The sequence below is a fragment of the Dipodomys merriami genome, unplaced genomic scaffold, assembly GCF_024711535.1.
Source record: "Dipodomys merriami isolate MVZ:Mamm:240054 unplaced genomic scaffold, mDipMer1.0.p SCAF_4, whole genome shotgun sequence".
Taxonomy (NCBI): Eukaryota; Metazoa; Chordata; class Mammalia; order Rodentia; family Heteromyidae; genus Dipodomys; species Dipodomys merriami.
The window spans coordinates 95,582,920-95,601,429 of record NW_027205603.1 but is presented as its reverse complement, the minus strand read 5'-3'; the positions used below and the strand labels follow the sequence as shown (position 1 = coordinate 95,601,429).

General features: G+C 44.7%; 1 protein-coding gene across 3 annotated transcripts in view; it reads left to right on the top strand.

Moving 5' to 3' along the window:
* The window catches only part of LOC138806112 (rho GTPase-activating protein 39), an 84,806-nt gene that overhangs the window by 28,694 nt on the left and 37,602 nt on the right, over positions 1-18,510 (top strand). The gene's annotated exons all lie outside the window — the stretch shown is intronic.

The following is an 18,510-nucleotide window of genomic DNA, read 5'->3' as shown; positions in this document are numbered from 1 at the left end:
TGGGCACAGTGTTCTACACACCCACAAGATACAACTATGCCAGTTGGGTTACAGTCTCCTGCCACCACAAATGTTAAATCTCCTTTTTCCTCTGACTTGGATCCCTTGTGTTCTGTATTATGAGGTTGTGCACCAGGTCTGGAGTCCTTTTGTTCTCTCTGTTGAAGAGGCCTCTTCCAGCATTGGCAGAGCTGCCTGACTTTCCCATTCATGGTTTTCTGAATTTCCTTATGTTATTGTTTTCTCTTTGTTTTTGGAGATTGAACCTAAGGTCTTACAAATGCTAAATAAGGAAACACTCTCCCATTGAGCTGCATTCCCTTATGTCTGAGATATGTTTAACAGCGTATGAAGTCATGCATCACTCAGTAAGGGAGATATGTTCTAAGGCATGTATCCTGTGAACATTGTAGAGTAATCTTACTTAACTAGAAGAGCCAGAATGTGGTCCTAGGGGTCTGCCATCTTTCTGGATCTTTAAAAATCTTACCTCACCACCTCTGTTTTAGCTAGACCATCTATTTATATTTAATAATTATACTGTATTTGAACTTATTTTTAACCACCTTACTTTTAAACCTCCTGTTATTTTATGGATGCGTTGCTTGCTTTTTCTTCCTTTCTTGACCCTTTTGACTATTTTTCCTTTTTTTCTTCACTGTAGATTAAAATTTGGTCACTTGTTTCCCATAGTGTTTGTCCTAGATATTTTAGCATGTCCAATTCAGTTAGCAAAATCTAAATTTAGCCAGGTACAGTGATACATGCCTATAATTCCTGCACTCACAGCATGCGTGGCAGGAGTGACAAGCTCCAGGCTAGACTGGACTCATAAGGAGTCCCTGCAAAAAACAAAACGAACGAAAAGCAAAATAATACACCTAAAATTGATCTAGTGTGTGCCCTCCCCAATGCTCAGTCTTAGGACCCCAAGTCTGACCCTCTTGGCAGCACCATCACCAGGTTTATACCAGCCTGACTTCAGGGGACCAAACTGCAATTAAGGCTTCTCTTGGGCCCACAGGCAGGATGGTGACTTTCTTTCCAGCCTGCTGAAAACCCTCCTACATCTGGCTCCGGGATTTCTCCTCAGGGATTATTCCCTCTCCTGCCTTCCTCAGGTGGTAAATGAAGAAGCCAGCTGCAGGGACCTGTCCCTCAGAGGCCTGGCTACTGCAGGTGGTCCCCACTCTTCTCCCGGATCACAGTTGTGCTTGGTGGATTTGTCAGCTTACACTGGTTTCTCAAGTTTGGTAGCAGTTCCCTTCTCATTTTTCTCAGAGTGTGGTTGAACCTTCTAGCTCATCCTTCTGACAATGTAATTAGTCTCTCCAAAAACACTGACTTCAGTCTAAGAGTGTAGCAGAGCTCCAACCAAAGTTGACTTCACCTTCCCAGCCCTCTTTCTTCCTTTCTTTCTTTCTTTTCTTTCTTGTTGTAGGGGCTGAACTCTGAACCTGGGCGCTGTTCCTCATCTCTTCAGCTCAAGGCTAGCACCCTACCACTTGAGCCATAGTGCGACTTCGGGCTTTTTTCTGCTTATGTGGTGCTGAGGAATCGAACCCAGGGCCTCATGAATGTGAGGCAAGCACTCTACCACTAAGCCAACTTCCCAGCCCTCTTCTGGCTCTTTCTCGTTCTTCTCTGTTGGTAATGGCAGGGTGCTATTACTTTTAGAAGTCTCTCCATCTCTTATCATCTGCTGTAGTTTAGCCTGAGGCAAGTTTGAAGGTTGCCCAGTGGGGTGGTGGTGGTGTCTGGCAGAGGTCTCCCAAGAGTGAGCTCACTGTGAAGTATAAAGACAGGTTTCTTAGCTGCATATGCAGTTTTCTGGAACCACCATGAGTAACTGGAAATTACTTTCCTAGCTGTGTGTGTTTGGGTCTCCATCTTCTCTGTTTTCTGTTTGTATTCCTGACCTCATTATTTTCCCCCTGTACTCTATGCAACCGATGTTTCTTTTTCTTTTTCTGTGGAGTAGATTATTTTTAAAAAGACCCTCAATGATTAGCTAGCAGTCTTTCTGACTGAACCATCCTCTCTGTACTTCTGTAAAGGATGAGCACCGTGAGCCACCTGCTGAACTGACTCTGCCATGCCTTTGCCTCGACTGTGGTTTTATCCATTAAGAGAGCTAGAAATGAGCTTTAGCCAGGTGCTGGTGGCTCATGCCACTAATCCTAGCTACTCAGGAGGCTGAGATCTTTTTTTGGTCAATTGTGGTGCCTAAACTCTGGGCCTGGGCGCTGTCCCTCAGCCCTTCAGCTCAAGGAGAGAGCTCTCTACCACTTGAGCCACAGCATCACTTCTGGCTTTTTCTGCTTATGTGGTGCTGAGGAATTGAACCCAGGATCTCATGCGTGCAAGGCAAGCACTCTACCATTGAGCCACTTTCCCAGCCCTAAATGTGTGGGGTTTTTTTGGTTGTTGTTGGTCATGGGTCTTGAACTCTGGGCCTGGGCGCTGTCCCTCAGCTCTTCAGCTCAAAGCAAGTGCTCTACCACTTGAGCCACAGCACCACTTACTTCCCTGTGAGAATCTTATCTCCAATTAACCACCAGAAAAAAAGAAAAGGAAAGAAATGAACTCTAGACCTGTGGTCCCTTACTTTTACCCAGAACTTTCTCCAGCAAACAGGGACCTGGAAAGGTTATGGCCAATTGCAAAACAGGTAGTTGGTACCTGGAGCAGACATTTCTAAAAAGCACAGCTTAAGGCTAATGCTCTACCACTTGAGCCACAGCGATACTTCCAGTTTTCTGGTGGTTAATTAAAGATAAGAATCTCATGGACTTCCCTGCCTACGCTGGCTTTTATCCTTGATCTGTGATCCTCAGATCTCAGCCTCCTTAGTAGCTAGGATTATGGATGTGAGCCATCAGCACCCTGCTCCAGTTGATATTTTTTATGCTTGTCTCTAGTATCCTCCCTGAGTGGCTTACCTGTTTTTATTCTGCTCTTGAAAATTGGCATGCTTTGCATTTAGGAAATGTCTGTGTCCTTTGAGCCATGAGGCTGCTGAGGTACTTGGAGAAGATGGATGGTTTCTATCAGAAAACATAGACATTGGCTAGGAACCTCCCTGACCAGCCCTTTAGTTAGCTCGGAAGGTGTGCACGGACACCCCAGATCACTTCTGAAGGCTGAAGAACTGCACCATGGTACTGCAAGGCATTGAGACTGCTACCATGGTAGTAGCCAGAGCTACCCTGTAGGGTATACTTTGTAAAGCAGGCCTTGAGGGCTTCAGGTGGTAACCAGAGCTTCCTTGGGATGGTTTCTATTCCTGGCATTTTCAGGTATTGCTCAGTTTTCCAGGAAGAGAGTAGAAAGGTCTGTGATGACAGTCTTGGCCTTTTCCACTCAGCCCACCCCAGATCACAATGGCTACCTTGGTGGATTTGGCCAGTAGAGGCTTACTGGTTTGTACCATCTTTCCTGCCCTGTGATCATCATTGGTTCCTGTATCCTCTGTGGAGACAAATGCATGGCACTACAAGCAAGGCATGCAGCCCACCTAGTAGCTGGCTCCTCAACACAGGGGCCACAAGCTCACACACTTGCACACACTTGCACACAGGGCCCACCAGCCCTGGAGATGGCGCGGGTGGGAGGACATTGTCTTGTGGGTGCTGCTGGCATCAGGAGCCAGATTGCTGTTTCTGGGCATGTTCTCCAAACAGACCCTGTCAGGAGCAGCACAGAGCGTCCTCTGTTCCAGAGCTCTGCGTAGGAAGTTGGAATCAAGAACCTCATTCGCCTACTCATGACCGGAACTTTCTGCAGTGAGAGGCGGGAGGAGCAGCAGCCATCGCAGGGGTGGGGACCCACCGGAGGCTCTGGTGCTGGTACATGGGTTAGGCCTGTGCCCTTTGCTCACCTTTGAGCTCAGAGTGTGCAGTGGCCAGGCCCTATACCTGGGAACCGGACCAGGGACAGGCCCTAGGGCAAAGTGCTATATATGTTACCCACCAGGTGTCCTGGGATGTGCACACACCATTGACCTTGGCTGCTGTCTGCTTCTCAGACAGGTGGGGCTACAGGGCTGTATGGGACTGTGTACTTCATGGTTATGCAAAACGTGGTTGGCAACCTGCAGAAGGTGACCATTATCTCATGATGCAGGTCATTCACACCTGTAGGTTGCCCCTGTGCTGTGTGTTAGGCATCCTTCAAGATGCCAGGCAGTAGGATCTACAGGACAACTACTGTCATTTTTTGTTGTTGTTAGTTGTGGGCCCTGAACTCTGGGCCTGGGCACTGTTCCTCAGCTCTTCAGCTCAGGCTAGAACTCTACAACTTGAGCCACAGCACCACTTCCAGCTTTTTCTGCTTATGTGGTGCTGAGGAATCGAACCCAGGGCCTCATGGATGCAAGGCAAGCACTCTACCACTGAGGCACCTTCCCAGCTCTCATTTAGCTTTTTATTTTTAGGGGGCCGGTGAACTCAGAACCTGAGTGCTGTCTGAGCTTTTTTTGCTCAAGGCTAGCACTCTATCACTTTGAGCCACAGTGCCACTTCAAAAGCATATGTTTCAGATGCTTCCATGCTGTGCCCATAAGAAGCAGCATCAGCAGGTCAGGTGCTTCAGCCTGGAGTGCTACCACCCAGACAGGCATGTGATACCCTCCTTAGAAAACAAGTGAGAATGCCAGTGGCTCATGCCTGTAATCCTAGCTACTCAGGAGGCTGAGATCTGAGGATCATGGTTCAAAGCCAGCCCAGGCAGGAAAGTCTATGAAACTCTTATCTTCAATAAACCACCAGAAAACTGCAAGTGGTGCTGTGGCTCAAGTGGTAGAGCACTTGCCTTGAGCTGAAGAGCTGAGGGATAGTGCTTAGGCCCAGAGTTCAGGCTCCACGACCAACAAAAAAACAACAACAAAAAGCAAGTGAGAGCTGGGCACAGGTGGCTCACACCTGTCATCCTAGCTGCTCAGGAGGCTGAGATCTGAGAATCATGGTTTGAAGCCAGCTAGTGCAGGAAACTCGGTGATACTCTTATCTCCAATAAACTATTCAAAAAAGCCAGAAGTGGTGCTGTGGCTCAAGTGGTAGAGTGCTCACCTTAAGCAAAAAAGCTCAGGCACAAAGAGTAGAATGCGATCATGGTTTGGGAGGGACTTGAACAAAGTAAAACAATGGGATTTAACAAAGGATTCCATGTAGGGGGAGAAGGAAGGCCCTAGAAGGTTTCCTTATGTCTATGTGAGCACTTATTTCCCAAGCTGGCCTTGAATTCATGATCCTCCTGCCTGAGCCTCCTGAAAGCTGGGATTACACATGTGTACCACCATGCCCAGCAGTTTCTAAATTTTCATGTTGAGTGAATGAATGATGCCAGCCAACTTTTATCTCCAACTGTCACTACCACAGACTGAAATACTATTTTACCTTCTAATACTATTTTACCTTCTAATACCAACAATAATGACCCCTCTCCCTGTGTAGTCATTGTAAATGTTGTTCTTTGTGAGGATCTTTTTCAGTTACTATGCCACCGAAATGGAAAAAAAACCCCACAACTTCCAAAGTAAAAAGGATGATGGATGATATCCCATGAATGACTAGTTATAAAATTATTAAAATATTATGTACAAAAAAAAAGCTCAGGCACAGTGCCTGGGCCCAAAGTTCAAGTCCCAGACTGGCCAAAAAAAAAGAAAGTGAGTGAGAGACGCGCCAATGGCTCATCCATATAATTCTAGTTATTCAGGAAGCCCAGATCTGATAATCAAGGCTCAAAGTCAGCTCAGGCAGGAATGTCCATGGGATGACATTTTCAGTTAACCAGCAGGAAAAATCAAACAACTAGCTAGAGGTGTGGTTTAAGAGGTAGAGTATCAACCATAAACTAAAAGTCAAACCAGAGTAAGAGGCTCTAAGTTCAAGGCCTTAAACACTGATATTGGTGCGCGTATGTGCGTGCATGCATGCGCACGCGCACACACACATACACACACACACACACACACACACACAAGAAAGGGCATGCATGCATAGAAGCAAGGGTTCATATTAGATTATAAAACGAAGTTCTTCTGTTTCTGTTCTTCCTTTGTCTTTTCATCATCCTTCCTTTATTTTATTTTTATTTTATTTTATTTTATTTTTGGCTAGTCTTGGGGCTTGAACTCTGGGCCTGGGTACTGTCTTTGAGCTGCTTTTGCTTGAGGTGAGTGCTCTACTGCTTGAGCCACTGTGCCACTTTGTTGTTTTTTTTTTTAGTCTATTGGAGACAAGTGTCTCCTGGACTTTCCTGCCTGGGTTGGCTTCGAGTTATAATCCTCAAATCTCAGCCTCCTGAGTAGCTAGGATTATAGGCATGAGTGCCTGCACCCAGCTCCTCCCTTTTATTTTCCAGAGACTACTTGCTTTACTTTCACTAAAGGTTTAATACAACGTATATACATAAGCAAGTATTTAGCCAAGCACAAGAACTGTGTATTGTTGTATATGTAATACCACGAGTATATTTGTATGATGGGATTGAGGGCCGTGAACATCTAGGCCTCAAGGAACGACTGACCAGACCAAAGAGAGCTGTACTTGTATAACTCCCTCATTAGCAGGTCTTGGAATTGCTAGCTGTCAGCACCACAGCCTTCGTAGTAGGTGACCAACACGACTGCCAACGGAGTGCTGCCATAGGTCAGACTCTGGGAGATTTAGGAAGTTCTGTATCCAGGTTGGAAAAACAAAAGGATTCTCTAGTGGAGATAGTACTCTAACACAGGCATGGCCTACACTTATTACTCTTAAAAAAGGAGGTTTACAAGACTAGAGAAACAAAGGACCTCCACTCATCTGGTCAATCATTACCAAATGACCCCATTCTTCTGACCACATATGTGGTATATATGGAGGCACATTGGAGGGAAACTGGGAGGAGGACATAGAACCAGAGGGAAACCATACCAGGGGAAAACATACAACAGTTGCACCCATCAGCTGCACTGGACATTGATCAAAATGAACTAAGACACTCAAGGGCAGTGATGGGAGAGAGGAAATGAGAGAGAAAGAGGGAACAGCTGACACTAAGCAAAAGGAAAGTAATGCACATATCACCCAATATGGAAGAAATAACTTGTCAAAGCTCATAGAACTCATAAACTTTATAGACCACAGTAAAGACAATTTGCCCCATGAAGGTTAGACTATGTTTTGACTTTAAGTATCACTATCCCACAGTACTGTGAAATTTGTGAAATTTATGTAATCACTTAAATCACAATAAAAAATTGCTTAAAAAAAAAAAAGGTTTATGCATGGCCTTAGGAAAAGCCTGCTGCTTTTTGTTTGTTTGCTTGAACTTTGGGCATGGGCACTTTCCCTCAGCTCTTCAGCTCAAGGCAAGCACTCTACCACTTGAGTCACAGCGGCACTTCTGGTTTTTCAACATTTAATTGGAGTTAAGAGTTTCACAGACTTTCTTGCCCAGGTTGGCTTTGAACCATGATCCTCAGATCTCAGCCTCCTGAGTAGCTAGTATTACAGGCGTCAGCACCCGGCAAGCCTGCTGCTTTTATTCAAGCCAATCTGGTATAATTAGAGACACTTTAGCCAAAGTAAGAGAGGACCTGCGTGCCTGCGAGAACAACCAGCAACAATCCTCAAGCAGGTATTGAAGCTTATTCAACTAGAAGCCGTGGCTAACGACTCTTATGTCTGCCTAGCAGGGCCTCTAGTATTAATTTGAATAGCTCTGACAGTGGGACCATGCCTGATAAATGCATTAATTAAATATATAAAGGTCTTTATATATGTTCAGTAAAATTGATGGTCCTCCAGTCCCAATTCTTGCCCTTAACTGAGGCCTCCCCAGAATCAAAGATTTGATTCAGGTAAAAACAAAAGGGGGGAAATGTTATGATAGGGGAGAATAAGGATAAACTATGATATTTGATTTAGATTATATAAAATAGGTTCTAGCATGCTAAAATTTAAAGTCCCTGCTTATTAAAAATGGATAATTTTGGAATGTAATTGTAACTGCTTTTGTATTTTTTTTATTTTTTAAATTATTTTTATTGAGATTAAGTGCATAAATTTCACAAATTTCACAGTATTGTGGGATAGTGATACTTAAAGTCACAAACACATTTTAACCTTCACAAGGCAAATTGTCATTATCATGGCCTATAATGTTTGTGAATTCTCTGCAGCTCCTCTTTTAAAAAATTATTGTTATCATAGAGGTACAGAGGAATTACAATTACATGAATCAGGTAATGAGTACATTTCCTTTTGCAAATAACTTCTGTTCCTTTACTCCCAGTTCCTCCCATCTCCACCCACCAGCTGTATAGCTCACTTTCACCAGTGTCCAGTAAGTTCACTGCTGCACTTTTTCACCCTTTTCCCTCAAGTTCTGTACCTCTCCCTCAACCCTCCTGAAGATATACACCTGAATACAGGAAGATAAAATAACAAAAAATAAAAATATTAAGAAAGGTCTCTTGTTTCCATATTTTGGAGTTCATTTCCAGATATATATATATATATGTATGTATATATATATGTATATATGTATATATATACACATATGCACACATACATACATACATATATATAATTTTATCAGCATCCTTTTTTTTTTTGATTGTGTGGCTTGAACTCTGGGCCTGGGCACTGTCCCTCAGCTCTTCAGCTCAAGGCGAGAGCTCTACCACTTGAGCCACAGCGCCACTTCCAGCTTTTTCTGTGTATGTAGTACTGAGGAATCAAACCCAGGGCTTCATGTATGCTAGGTAAGCACTCTACCACTAAGCCATGTTCCCAGATCTTGTTTTGTTTTTTTGGAGACAGGATCTCACTAATGGGCCATCTGAGTCAAACTCTTGTTCTTGCCACAGTATCCATCTCCAGTGCTGGTATTATATACGTGTGCCTTATACCTAGCTTCTTTTCAACTTTCATACCATTAGGAGTTGTTTTTTTTTTTCCTCCAAATTGAATCTTCCTCTGTGTGTGTGTGTGTGTGACACACACACACACACACACACACACACACACACACACACACACACACACACACACACACACACACACACACACACACACACACACACACACACACACACACACACACACACACACACACACACACACACACACACACAACCAGTGCTGAAGCTTGAACTCAGGGCTAAGGTTATGTCCCTTAAATTTTTCATTCAAGGCTGGTACTACTACTTGAGCCACAGCTCCACTTCTGGCTTTTTGGTGGTTAATTGGAGGGAAGAGTCTTGCAAATTTTCCTGCCTTGGTTTTGAACCCCTATCCTCAGATCTTAGCTCCTGCATAGCTAGGATTACAATCAGGAGCAGAGTGAGGTGGTTGGGCTCCTGTGTTTGTAGTGCCAGCTGGGCTCCCTGTGCTAGCCCTGAGTAGTGTTGGCAACCTTTTCCTAACACCCCCTTTTCCCTCTCACTGCCCCCTCCCCCCAGCAAATGACAGGTGAGATGAAAAGCCAGTATGTCATTCAAAAGAGGGCTTCTATGAAAACAACTTTAAAACAGTTTGTTGACTGAGCTGCTACCCGGCACTGAAGACTGTGTGAGCACAAGACATTGTTTTTCCATGAGTTTCAAATAGTCCTCTTACAAAAAGGCTTAATAAGAAAAGTGCTCTTGGGCTGGGAAGGTGGCTCAGTGGTAGAGTGCTTGCCTTGCACGCATCAGGCCCTGGGTTTGATTCCTTAGCACCACAGAAGCAGAAAAAGTCAGAAGTGGCACTGTGACTCAAGTAGTAGAGTGCTAGTCTTGAGCTGAAGAGCTGAGGGACAGCACCCAGGCCTAGAGTTCAGGCCCCACGACCAACAAAAGAAAGAAAAGAAAAAAGTGCTCTGTCTACATGCTATAGGCCTGTTGTTGTTCTTCAGAGAGCTCAAGTCTAGTGTCATGTCCTGATGTCTGAGGCCACCACACGAACCCTCCCTGTAAAGACCTCACATCTTCACCTGGGATTGTTCCCATGTCAGGGGGTCCTACGGGAGGCAGTTTAGTGACGGAAAGTCCACTCTGGTAGGGTTTGCAAAAGTACACAAGCTTCTCCCACCCTGGAGAGGGATTGGGGTTTGGATTGGAAGAGGTTGAGCAAGTAGCCATCAGCCCAAGACACTCGGTGGTGGATAAGGCAAGCACTGGAAAGGGTCAGACTGTAGTTGCTGAGCTACTCCTCTTTATTTCTCTCTCATAGTGTCTACTTATGGGTTGTATCCCATCATGATTTTTTTTTTTTTTTTGGTCCAGTTGTGGGGCCTGAAATCGGCCTGGGCGCTGTCCCTCAGCTCTTCAGCTCAAGGCGAGAGCTCTACCACTTGAGCCACAGCGCCACCTCCGGCTTTTTTCTTTTTTCTTATGTGGTGCTGAGGAATCGAACCCAGGGCCTCAGGCATGCAAGACAAGTGCTCTACCACTGAGCCACCTTCCCAGTCCTCCCTTCATGATTTGTAGACAAACCAGGACCCTTTGGTGGCCTATCCAGACTTCTGTGTAGACAGGAGCCGAGCAGTCAGTTGAATTTGTATGCTAGAACTGCATTGTACACACATGTAAATCCTTGTATGTGCCAACAAAGTAGCTGCAGCCACACACTCCTTTCTGGGTGGGGTATAGTCAGAGGTCCTTTCCTTTTCTTAGGAAAGTTTTAGAAACTGTTTCTAATGGGCAGTATTGTTCCTGTGACTAAGCCACTGGTCAGATAACAGAGCTAGATAGATGCATTGCAGCTGTCTCTTGTGGAAGGAAAGAGTCTGGGAGAGCAGATTGTCAAAGGTAGTGGATGTTGCCAGAAACACTGTACTGCTTGCATGGGCTACACTGTGCCCAAACAGGCCAGAGGCGTGGGACAGGGAGAATAGGCCATTGTGTGTCCAGAGCACAGACGAGCTTTCAGAGTGTGAACCAGTTCATTGTGCAGGTCTTGGAAAGATGGCTTGGGAAGGATCTTAAGCCTTGTGGAAATGCCGGCTGAGCAGAGGCACATTCCTCCTAATTCCTTTTTGAAACTCACTGAAATGAACAAAAAGAATGAAAAATGGGGAACAAAAGCTCATCCAGAACTTGAGAGCAACCACAACCCAAGAATGGATGGTTGACAGATAGGAAAGAGAGGCTGCTGTCAGTTCTAGTTTATAAGGCCTGGCTCTCGTAGAGCCATGCTTGGAAGACTGTAGTCTCACCGGCTCACACCTACAATCCTAGTTGCTCAGGAGGCTGAAGTGGTAGAGCGCTAGCCTTGAGCTGAAGAGCTGAGGGACAGCGCCCAGGCCCAGAGTTCAGGCCCCACAACCGGACCCAAAAAAAAAAAAAAAAAAAAAAGAATCTCACAGACTTTCCTGCCTAGCTTCAAACTGTGATCCTCAGATCTCAGCTGCCTGAGTAACTAGGATTATAGGCTTGAGCCACCAGTGCCCAGCTTTCAAAGCTTTTTAAATTAAATTTTCTGCCAATTCTCACCATGGTCTTTATTATTCCTTTTTCTAGTTTAAGATGGAAGTAGGGTTTAGTGACTTGCACCTTGCATCTTCTCCTGAAGATGTAGATTTGAAGCTAACCTGGTCTTTAGAAGAGTCTTTAGAGACCTCATTTATAGTTAACCCACAAAATGTACTGTTGGCTCTTGGTGGCTGTAATCCTAACTACTCAAGAGGTTGAGATCTGAGGATTGTGACTCAAAGGCAGTCTGCTAGATTCCATCTCCAAAAACAAGCAAAAAAGGGCTAGAGATTGACCCAAGTGATAGCAGTCCAGCCCAGCAGGCTTGAGGCCCTAGTTCTTACAAAATAAATGGAACTAAATTAAAAACCAAAAACAGTATCTAGAAAGTTGGCAGTTATTGGGTAATGTATTTTTATATAAGCTATGATTTGAAGAAGACGCCAAAAGAAAAACTAGAAAGCTTTTGAATGGAGTTAAATGAAAATAACAGTACTTTGAGATTGGGCAATGTGTCATGGAAGCTGTGTCTTGGGAAATTTCAACAGGAAACGCATTAACTAGATTGAAAAACTGTGCATGTGTGCACACGCATGCATGCACAAGCACATGTATACCAGTATTGGGGCTTGAACTCAGGGCCTCACACTCTGACTTGGATTTTTTGCCCAAGGCTGGCACTACACCACTTAAACCACAACTCCACTTACAGGTTTTATATGCTTAATTGGAAATAGAGTCTGAGGATATTTCTGCCTGAGCTAGTTTTAAACCTTGAGCCACAGATCTCTTCTTGAGTAGCTAGGATTACAGGTGTGAGATGCTTGCCTGGTTCCTAAGCTGCTTTTTGTTTAAAGGTGCAAGTCACTAAACCCTACTTCCATCTTAAACTAGAAAAAGGAATAATAAAGACCATGGTGAGAATTGGCAGAAAATTTAATTTAAAAAGCTTTGAAAGCTGGGCACTGGTGGCTCAAGCCTATAATCCTAGTTACTCAGGCAGCTGAGATCTGAGGATCACAGTTTGAAGCTAGGCAGGAAAGTCTGTGAGATTCTTTTTTTTTTTTTTTTTTTTTGGGTCCGGTTGTGGGGCCTGAACTCTGGGCCTGGGCGCTGTCCCTCAGCTCTTCAGCTCAAGGCTAGCGCTCTACCACTTGAGCTACAGCGCCACTTCCAGCTTTTTTCTTTTTGCTTATGTGGTGCTGGGGAATCGAACCCAGGGTCTCATGCATTGCAAGGCAAGCACTCTACCACTGAGCCACCTTCCCAGCCCTGTGAGATTCTTATCTCCAACAAACCACCAGAAAACGGGAAGTGGCGCTGTGGCTCAACCTGGCTGAGCACTCGCCTTGAGTGAAATTGCTCAGGGATAGCACTTGGACCAAAAAAACAAAACAAAACAAAATTGATGAGGAAAGTGAAAAAATGTAAATTCCCAATATTACGAATAAGGGACATGGGATAGCTGCAGTGTTGATTGTAAACTGATAGCAAAGAGAAGGTGCTTATGCTAGTAAGCTTGGTAAGTAACATGAAACACCTAAGACATGAATCAGTAGGGCTCACTTGAAGAAATGTTTAAACCTGCTTATCTCTAGTCTTACTAAATAAATTCAGTTTTTAATTAAGAGCTTTTTTTTTTCAGTCATGAGGCTTGAACTCTGGTCCTGGGTGCTGTCTCTGAGCTCTTCAGCTCAAGGCTAGCGCTCTACCACTTGAGTCACAGTGCTACTTCTGGTTTTCTAGTGGTTTATTGGAGATAAGAGTCTCACAGGGCTGGGAAGGTGGCTCAGTGGTAGAGCACTCGACTTGCATGCTCAAAGCCCTGGGTTCGATTCCTCAGCACCACATAAGCAAAAAGAAAAAAGCCGGAAGTAGCGCTGTGGCTCAAGTGGTAGAGCGCTAGCCTTGAGCTGAAGAGCTCAGGGACAGCGCCCAGGACTTGAGTTCAGGCCCCATGACCGGACCCAAAAAAAAAAAAAAAAAAAAGAGTCTCACAGACTTTCTTGCCCCAGCTGGCTTTGAACTGTAATCCTCAGATCTCAGTCTCCTAAGTAGCTAGGATTATAGGCGTGAGCCACTGGCATCTGACTAAAAAGCATTCTTTAAAGAAAATACATGCCACGGGCTGGGAAGGTGGCTCAGTGGTAGAGCACTTGCCTTGCATGCCTGAGGCCCTGGATTCGATTCCTCAGCACCACATAAGCAAAAAGAAAAAAGCCAGAAGTGGTGCTGTGGCTCAAGTAGTAGAGCACTAGCCTTGAGCTGAAGAGCTGAGGGACAGCGCCCAGTCCCAGAGTTCAGGCCCCACGAGTGGACCCCCCCCCAAAAAAGAAAGAAAGAAAATGCATGCCTAGATGGCTTTATTGTTGTATTCTACAAACATTTTTACAATTTTACTTTATTGTTATTATAGAGGTGAGTACAGAGAGGTTACATTTACATGAGTCAGGTAATAAGTACACCTCCTTTCGTACTGTGTCAACTGTTTCCTCACATTCCCTCCCTCCCTCCCATCTCCACCCACGAGTTGTGTAGTTCACATTCATCAAGGTCTAGGGTGCTCCACTGCTGCACTTTTTTCACCCTTTTCCCTCAGATTTTGTGCCCTCCCTTGCCTTCCCACAGATAAGCACATGAATACACTGTATATAGGGTAAAGAATAAAGAATAATCACCAGAAAAAGAAAAAAATTATAGTCTTTTGTTTCTATATCTTAGTTCATTTTAGTATGTATATTACTTTATATAAAGTAATACATACTGCAGGCATTGTATCTTTGTGATTCTTTCCTGAGACTACCTTCTTTTGGTATCACTGTATGTGAATATCTGGAAGCCTGTGTAATTTGTCATATCCCAGTGAATTTCAGATCTAACTTCTGCATATCAGAGAGAACATGTGCTGTTTGTGTCTCTGATCTTGGCTCACTTTACTTAACATGATTTGTTCTACCCATTTCCCTGCAAATTATATTATTTTATTCTTTCTAACGGCTGTGTCAAATTCCATTGTATATAGGTACCACAGTTTTTTGATTCACTCATTCTGAGCTGTTTCCATATCTTGGCTATTGTGAATAATGTGGCATTGAATATGGATGTGCAGGTGTCCTGATCATATTCTGTCTACCAAACATTTAAGGAAAAAAGTGCTGGGCTGGGAAGTTGGCTAGTGATAGAGTGCTTGCTTGCCTTGCATGCATGAGGCCCTGGGTTTGATTCCTCAACATCACATAAGCAGAAAAAAGCTGGAAGTGGTACTGTGGCTCAAGTGATAGAGCACTAGCGTTGAGCTGAAGTGCTCAGGGACAGCGCCCAGGCCGAGTTCAGCCCCCACGACTGACACTCAGACACACACAAAAGCTAGCAACTCTAAACTTAAATTCCAAGAAAACTTACAAGAAAGAATACTGCCCAACTCACTCTTATCATGCCAGTATTGCCCCAACACTAAGGCCAAATGAGACATTACAAGAAGAAATACACACACACACACACACACACACACACACACACACACACACACACACACACACACACACACACACACACACACACACACACACACACACACACACACACACACACACACACGCGCCAGTCTTCCATACAAGTACACAATTCTTAAAATAATTAGCTGCTGAGCAGAATGCTGGTGGCTCTTGCCTGTAATCCTAGCTACTCAGGAGGCAGAGATCTGAAGATGGTGATTCAAAGCCAACCTAGACAGAAAAGCCCATTTGTCTGATCTCCAGTTAAGCACTATAAAATCTGATAGTGGAGCTAAGGTTCAAGTTGGTAGAGCTTTAGCCTTGAGCAAAAGAACTCAGGGACAGTACCCAAGCTCTGAGTTCAAGTCCCACAACTGACAAAAATGCTGGGGCTGGGAAGGTGGCTCAGTGGTAGAGCGCTTGCCTTGCATGCATGAAGCCCTGGGTTCGATTCCTCAGCACCACATAATCAAAAAGAAAAAAGCCGGAAGTAGCGCTGTGGCTCAAGTGGTAGCGCGCTAGCCTTGAGCTGATGAGCTGAGGGACAGCGCCCAAGCCCAGAGTTCAGGCCCCATGACTGGACCCCCCCCAAAAAAAATTAAAAATGCTTTGAAGTACAGGAGTACAATTTGCTAAATGTGAGATCTGCTAAAAGTACCAAAGTACTACTACTAAAAGTACCAAAAAATAACAACTACTACTGGAAGAAAGCAGACCTAACATCTGGGGAGATATGAGCTGATAAGTCTTAGTGGTATTCTGCATCTGCCCAAAGGTTCACCCGGGCTACTCAGGGTCCCCAAAGACAACTATAGAGCCTAGAAACTAATGCTGAAATTCATAAGGAAATGCAAAGATGCTAAAAGTAATCAAATCAAGCAAATGAAGATGAGTTTGAGGGATAACACTGCCTTAGACACAGGACACACAGGGTCACTACGTTGTCCTGGCTAGAGACAACTATCTGAGGTAATGCTGGGTCAGGTCTAAAACGGTAAACAGGATCTGGGCTACCCCTGTGTTCTTTGCACTTGCCAGCTTGAAAGGCTGACTAGAGAGGCATAAGTACGAATGGTGATTTGGCTTACTTTTAGGCTGTGCTAGGTAACTTGTAAGTTTTTCAGAATTCCATTAAAATTTTTTTTTGGGTCCGGTCGTGGGGCCTGAACTCTGGGCCTGGGCGCTGTCCCTCAGCTCTTCAGCTCAAGGCTAGCGCTCTACCCCTTGAGCCAGAGTTCCACTTCCGGCTTTTTTCTTTTTTTGCTTATGTGGTGCTGAGGAATCGAACCCAGGGCTTCATGGCATGCAAGGCAAGCGCTCTACCACTGAGCCACCTTCACAGCCCTCCATTAAAATTTTTGGACTTTTTTTTCTTTTAACGTTTGAAGACAAAATGGAAGGTAACCTGTCTTTCTCTTGAACAAACAAGAAGTTAGGAACATTTGAGTTCTTGTTCAAAAACAGTGTTCTTAGCCCTTTGCATTTGTGTAAATAGTTATTTGGATATTTAAGTGGCAGCAAGGAGAAGCTGGAAACATTTCTCCCAGGAGGCATTCTGTGCTTTCTGGGAGGTAAAAGAACTGGGTGGGGCTGGGAAGGTGGCTCAGTGGTAGAGTGCTTGCTTCCCATGCATGAGGCCCTGGGTTCCATTCCTCAGCACCACATAAGCAGAAAAAGCCGGAAGTGGTGCTATGGCTCAAGTGGTAGAGCACTAGCCTTGAGCTGAAGAGCTGACAGATAACACCCAGGTCCAGAATTCAGGCCTCACAATAGACAGAAGAAAAGAATTGGGTGGACTTGGGTTAGATTTGTGACTGGCCTCAGTACCTTCTTGTCTTGCTCTCCATGGTTGCCTATGCGCTCACCTAGTGCTTTGAATCTCTTCAAATTTCCTGTTAGTATCCATGGGATGTCTTCCTACTTGGGAGGAAAAAGTCCTGATACCCGCCAGGGATGGGCTGGAGCAGGGAGGAGGCCACGGGAGGGAAAGCCCGTGTATGCAGCCCTGTATAAGTAGCACCCTGCTGCAGACAGTGGGCCACTCCCCTTACTGGCTGATCAGGAATCCACTGGTTTTGATAATTGACAACTGTAGCTACTGTTACCTGATTTTGAACTTTATATGAAGGGGAACCGGGTGGTATATGTACAGTTGTGTCTGCCTTCTTGTTATCCTCAAGTTTGGAAAGCATACCTATTGCTGATGCTTGCTTCTCAATAGATGTGACATGCTTCTAGTAATGTCATGATGGTTTCTTAAGAGCTCAGGGAGCTGCTTCATGAGAATATGTTGGGTTTGCATTGTGTGTGTTTGGTGTTAGCAGCATTTGATAGTACAAGTATCACATTACACTGTTGCTGAGTGTTTCCTTGATGAGGAGTAAAGCTGAGTGCATCTCTAGGATTGTCTGTTTTCTGCCCTTCTCATTTATTTGTAGATTTTTTTTTTTTATGTTATAAGTGTGGCTCTTTGTCAGGTTGAACACACCGTGCTTTGTGCATATTTCATGTATAGTTCCCAGTGTATGTTTGCCAGTTTTTTTCTTTGAGACAGGGTCTTCCTGTGTAGCCAGGCAGGTTTCAAATTTATGACCCTCCTACCTCCCAGGTGCTGGGATTACAAGTATTCACAATGCCCAAGTGACATTATCACTGCTTTTTTTTTCTCCTGTTATCACTTTTTTTTTGGGGGGGGGGGTTGGTCATGTGAGCTGAACTCTGGGCCTGGGCGCTGTCCCTCAGTTCTTCAGCTCAAGGCTAGTGCTCTATCACTTAGCCACAGCACCACTTCCAGCTTTTCTGCTTATGTGGTGCTAAGAAATTGAACCCAGGACCTTATGCATGCCAGGCAAGCACTCTACACTGAGCCACCTTCCCAGCCTCCTGTTATCACTGTTTCTGTTTGCATGTTTGTGTGTGTGTGTGTGTGTGTGTGTGTGTGTGTGTGAGAGAGAGAGAGAGAGAGAGAGAGAGAGAGAGAGAGAGAGAGAGAGAGAGAGAGAGCCAAGAAGAGGAAGAGGAGAAGGAGATCAGGCCCTAAGTGCTATCCCTGAGCTTTTTTGTGTGTGTGCCAGTCCTGGGGCCTGAACTCAGGGACATCACTTAGCCTAGGTAGCTAAGATTATAGGCATGAGCCATTAGCAGCTGACTTTGTGTGTGGCGATGTATGAGTGTGTTTTAAATTTTAAAAAAACTGTCTTGTAGCTGGGCACTGTTGGCTCACGCCTGTAATCCTGAGATCTGAGGATTGTGGTTCAAAGCCAGCCTAGGCAGGAAAAGCTGTGAAACTCATATCTCTAATAAACCACCAAAAAACCAGAAATAGCGCTATGGCTCAAGTGGTAGAGTGCTCTCCTTGAGCTCAAGAGCTCAGGGACAGTGCCCAGGCCCTGAGTTAAAGCCCCACGACTGACCAAAAAAAGAAAACAAAAACTTTTGTGAGCTGGGAAGGTGGCTCAGTGGTAGAATGCTTGCCTTGCATGAGACCCTGGGTTCGATTCCTCTGTACCACATAAGAAAAAACAAACAAAAAGTGGAGGTATGACTCAATGGTAGAACATTAGCTTTCAG